We start from the raw sequence: 6,163 nt of genomic DNA on the forward strand, positions 1-6,163 counted from the left end.
TTTTTATGCCAATGAGCCTCACCATTAACCAAGGGGTTCATGGACCACATGTTGGGAACTCCTGGTCTAATCCAACAGTTATAAAGATCTACTTTTGCATAGATTGTGACACACTTTCTATTTCCCTTCATGTGTTCAGTTGTCGCAAAAGGCAATATCCTAAGCTGGTATCTTCCACGTATGGAAGCATACACCTGTTCTATTTTAACAAATTCCTGGCTTATCTGAAACTCAGCAGTTCAGGATTAAGCTAAATTTAATGTATTGCATCCATTCAGCTGTTGTTATTACGTTGCCTAAAGCTTTCTGATAATATTGCACAATATTTTAAGCTGTGTGATAGTGACTGGAGTGTGTATTAAATGTGATATATATTTTGTGACATCATTGTTAATAGTCTACACACCAGGATGTATTCATTTTTTTATTTATATCTTTCTAATTTTAATAACTGCTGCTTATATAAAACCAAAAATATTTTATGTTTATTCTGCTAATTTTATGGCAGGAAGAACTATGTCTTGTTTAACTGAGTATTACTTAAGAACATTCGTTGGTTGATCCATAGAGAAAGACTTTTGAATCTCATTCTGAGGGTTGATTCAGATAGGTTTGGTGACTCGGATCGGACCAGTTCAGATTTTGCAGCTTTATCTGTCCATTGCTTTATGGATTAAAAGAAATGGAGCTTTGTGTACTGCTCAGCCTTGACTTGAAGCATAAGGGATGTCCTTTGCCCAAAAGCAGTTGCTTCAGTTTGATGCAGATAATCGACATAGAGAATGTGTAGATGATATGAGTCTTAAAGATTGCTTTGTAGCATATTTTCTTTTGTAGATGTTGCTATGTTCAGGAGAGTATCAGTGAATGACCATTTATTACCAATGTAAAAACTTCTGCAGTGAACAGTGATGGTGGGCAGATTTCGATTAGAGGGGGTGGCAGACAAAGATGAAGAGAAATCAAAAGTCTAAACATAGCGGGGAACAAAGACATTTGAAAAATGGAACAAGGCAAAAGCAGAGAGTGCAAACTGATTTTCACGCAAAGTCTTCCTATGTGACCAAGAGGAGAGGGGGAATGCCATAGTGAGGACCTGGGAAGGAGACAGATATGCCCTCATCAAAATGATCAAATTTAACTTTAATTTGCAATTTCACCCGGTTATATTAAGGGTAAAATATTAATTGAATGGCACTAGTTGAGTTTTTTTTGTTTTTCATGCTTTCTGTTTTACTCTTGGCAGAGCAGTTGATAGCATCAGTCAACGGAGCGCTCTGTACTGCACATCAGGCAACGTGCAAAGTCACAGTGGCAGAACAGCTCAAGTTGTCATTGGGTTGGTGTGGGTTCCAGTATCTGCACCCTCCTGTGTCACCATGGGGTATCATGGTTTTGTTAGTTGATTGGATTAAAAGGCAGTTTATAAATGAATTGTGTTTTTTGTTGTCATAGGTTTAAAATGATTGTTCCTTAGAAACTGGGCTTCACGTGTGTTTGATGCTGTAAAACATCATTGCTTTTGGCATTAGCATTAAGTCATCTTTCCCATTGGAAAATCAGGCAGCAGCAATGCTGTTTTCACCTAGAAAGAGAAGTAAGAGACCCAGGCATTTCCTGATGGGAGCCACGCAGAATCATTGTCATTCCCATAGTTTGGCTGAATGGGTGCAAATAAAGTCTCCAGGCCTTAAAGAACCCATCACCATGGCAACCAGGAACTAGCTATGCAGATGGGGGTTGGGGGGAGCAATGTGCCCTTCACTAACATCCCCCCCCTATGAGATCCACTGCCCTAATGGAGAGCCAGGATATAAGTGGTTTGATGCCATTTTGATCTGCAGGGTGATCACTGAGGCAAGGGTTGCAGTGAGGTACAAGGCTGCAGATTATGGTGGGCAATGAAACATGATGCCAGGGCCATTTTGATCATTTACTATAAATCCTTCAGATGTTAGGCTCAAAATCAGAATGGACAGCCTTTAATTCAACACCCACATGGATTTCTTTGTGTTCTGTTTTTTTTTCCCTTTGTGACTGTCACGAATTGATTATTCTCCCAACACGGGAGGCAGTCTCAGTGACTGACTTCATTCTATGCACATCTGACCCTGCATCCCAATGAGCTAGTCCAGCTTTGTGAGGGGTGCAAATTCACCCAGATGTGATTGTGACCTTCTGTAGATAAAGCTGTAATCGCACAATAGGCAAACACAATCAGTAATCTGTTGTATTCCTAGGGGTGGCATTAAAGCTCCATTCTCACTGACCATTGGCACTGTTGCCATACAAATCATCCTATCATATTGCATTTGGAATGCTAAACTGTAACCCTTAAAATGTATTGTTTTGAAATGTTTAGAGGCAGACTTTGAGGAAAACATGTTGAAATGGAGCCAGAGCATGCCAACTTGTTGCATTACCAAAACCAAATTTCAAATGGCGCTTTGAGAGAACTTTCTAAATCCTTGGTCAGTGAGGAAAAGCATTGAACGGGCAGGTGAGCTCCTCAGGCCCTGTCCAGCGACCTCTGCCCCGGCCTAGAGGGATACTGACTCCTGTACAAATATCAGCAAACCCTCTCCATGGACAACGTGCTGTCCCCGAATGCTGGCTCTTTCTAACGGGGGCCACAGTATGAATGTTTGTCAAGTTCTAGAATAGTGCTTCAGTTTCAGGTCAGAAGGCTTGAGCAACTTTTCACCATGTCTTTGACTTTTCCTCCAGGTCCTGTAGATTTTTCAGAGTCAGAAACGGGTTTAGTATCACTGGCATATGTTGTGAAATTTGTTTTCTTTTGTAGTAGCAGTACATTACAATGCATAATAAAAATTATAAATTGCAATAAGAAATATATATAGAAAAATAAAATTAAATTAAATAAGTAGTGGAAAAATAGAGGGAAGAATAGTGAGGTAATGTAGGTGGATTCATTGTCCATTCAGAAATCTGATAGTGGAGGGGAAGAAGCTGTTCCTGGAATGTTGTTTATGGAAGTACCATGGCTGTGACTGGATTTCAGCTGTAGACGTCCTGAACGGGTCTATCTGATGATTCCCTTCAGAGCTTTACACAAACAGTCGCCTTTAATGGTGCCATCTTTTTGTTCAGTATGGAGGCTTGTCATCAATTCCCATTTGTTCTGCTTCTTTTGGACATTAGAATTAAAGAGTTCCATGGATAATCAACACTAAAGCTTACAGATTGACTTGCCTACCACTTTTACCCAATTGTAATAGGGAGTAAGCAACAGAATTTCCACTTGGGCTTGTATTTTACCCCAGCCGGTACAAAAATTGTTCCACTGAATCTGTACATGCTGACAAATTGTTTGAAATTTCAAAGATCTTGATTCCATAATTTAAACAGCAAGAGGGATTGAAACAAGATCCCGTCACCCTGGGTTCATCTGGACTGATGGCCATTCATGTCTGGTGTGAACAGGGAGCAGTCCGTGGGTCACAATTGAGATGTCTTAACGTGGGAATGTAAGACAAACGGGAGTTACACTGACTGAGTTGCCGTTCACATTGTCAACTCTCGATGCAATGGACCTTTGGTCTGGTAATGTAAAAGTTACGTTCAGCAGACACTCATCACAATCGGGTCTCAGATGTAGTTTCAGTTCATACTGATGAGCAGTGGCTTACAAAGAGTGCTTGCAATATCCAGAAACTATTGTGAACCATCCTGTTATAATCATGGCCAGTACATTATACCTATGTTATTGCATATTTTCTGTTTCATGCATAATTTTTGAAATGATCCCTGATGTTTTATTCAGCCTGTATAATTTGCTGCTGTTGCCTATGTCTGGTGTAACCTATAGAACTGTATATGTAACTGACCATGGCTGCATGTTAACAGGATACACTACCTCTTATTTACTTCAACTAATTCAAGATTGTTTAATGTCATTTCCAGTACACAAGTGTAAAGGAGAATGAAATAATTGCACATAGCCAGTGACTTGTGTGTTAGTGAATAGTGGCTTTCTGTTTGTATTACCTGAGGTGTTTGAAGCTGGCTGAAGTGAAGTCTTGTGTTGAAGTCAAGTCTGTATTGTGGTGAAGCCTGTACCAACTGCAGATCTGGCTCTACTCTACAGTGAAATCACTTAGGTTTGACCAATTCCCTCACATGTGCCTTGAAACTAACTGTGCTCCTTCTCACTGTGTGCATGATCGTACTGTCATCAAAATACTAAAAAATAAATCATAACATTTTCAGTGGCCTCTCCCTCAATTCTTTCAATCTTCAGTTCATCTAGGACTCGGGTTGTTTTGAATGGCTGACTGGGGGCCACTGCCAGAGAGGTTTAACTCGCTGCTTTTCACCTCACGATGTCTCAAAGCTCAACTTGTTAAAAAAAAACTATGAATAATTTGATGTGCATTCTGATATTCTGGGGACTCCAAGAAGAGGCACTGTACTGAACCTTCTGAAATCAAGACTCATTGAAAGGAAGATAATTGTGTACAAAAACAACAGGAATTCTGCAGATGCTGGAAATTCAAGCAACACACATCAAAGTTGCTGGTGAACGCAGCAGGCCAGGCAGCATCTCTAGGAAGAGGTACAGTCAATGCTTCAGTCCTGACGAAGGGTCTCGGCCTGAAACATTGACTGTACCTCTTCCTAGAGATGCTGCCTGGCCTGCTGTGTTCACCAGCGACTTTGATAATTGTGTACAACATTATGAGGGGTATAGGTAGAGTAAATGCAACAGGCTTTTTCCATTGAGGTTGTGTGAGACTAGAACTAAAGGTCATAGGTAAAGGGTGAAAGGTGAAATGTTTTAGGGGATCACAAAGGAAACTTAGAGGGTGGTGAGAGCTGCCAGAGCAAGTGGTGGATGCAAGGTCAATTTCAATGTTTAAGAGAAGTGTGGATGGGTACATTGAGCAGATTAGATAGATAAAGGGGATGCAGTGGATGTTGTATATTTGGACTTTCAGAAGGCCTTTGACAAGGTGCCACCCATGAGGCTGCTTACCAAGTTAAGAGCCCATGGTATTACAGGAAAGTTACTAAGTTACAGGTTAGAGCATTGGCTGATTGGTAGGAGGCAGCGAATGGGAATAAAAGGATCCATTTCTGGTTGGCTGCCAGTGACTAGCGGTGTTCCGCAGGGGTTGGCGTTGGGACAACTTCTTTTTATGCTGTATATAAATGATTTAGATGATGGAATAGATGGCTTTGTTGCCAAGTTTGCAGATGATACGGAGATTGGTGGAGGGGTAGATAATGTTGAGGAAACAGGTAGGATGCAGAAGGACTTAGACAGATTAGGAGGATGGACAAGAAAATGACAAATAAAATACAATGCTGGAAAATGCATGGTCATGAACTTTGGTACTAAAAATAAATGAATGGACTATTTTCTAAACAGGGAGAAAATCCAAAAATGCAAAGGGACTTGGGAGTCCTCGTGCAGAACACACTAGAGGTTAGCATTCATTTCAAGAGGTCTAGAATACAAGAGCAGGGGTGTGATGCTGAGTCTTTATAAGGCACTGGTGAGGTCTCACCTTGAGTATTGTGAACAGTTTTGGGCCCCTCATCTTAGAAAAAATGTGCTGGCATTGGAGAGGGTCCAGAGGAGATTCACAAGAATGATTCCAGGAATGAAAGGGTTATTGTACGAGGTACGTTTGATGGCTCTGGGTCTGTACTTGCTGGAATTCAGAAGGATGAGAGGGGATATCATTGAAGCCTTTTAAATGTTGAAAGGCCTAGACAGAGTAGATGTAGAAAGGATGTCTCCTATGGTGGGGAATCTAGGGCAAGAGGGCACAGCCTCAGGATAGAGGGGCATAAATTTAAAACAGAGATGCGAAGAAATTTCTTTAGCCAGAGTGTGGGTGAATTTGTGGAATTTATTACCATAGGCAGTTGTGGTGGCCGGGTCGCTGGGTGTATTTAAGGCAGAGCTTGATAAGTTCTTGATTGGACACGGCATCAAAGGTTACAGGGAGTGGGGCTGAGGATGGGGCAAAAAGGATCAGCCATGATTGGTGGGGTAGACTCGATGGGCCAAATGGCCTGTTTCTCTATCTTACGGTTTATGTGGATCGGATGCAGGTTGATGGGACCAGGTAAGTTACTAGATAGGCATGGACCAGATGGGCTGAAGGGCCTGCTACTGAGCTGGATTGTTCTA

This window comes from Mobula birostris, chromosome 1 (genome assembly GCF_030028105.1).
Source record: "Mobula birostris isolate sMobBir1 chromosome 1, sMobBir1.hap1, whole genome shotgun sequence".
In the NCBI taxonomy this organism is placed as follows: domain Eukaryota; kingdom Metazoa; phylum Chordata; class Chondrichthyes; order Myliobatiformes; family Myliobatidae; genus Mobula; species Mobula birostris.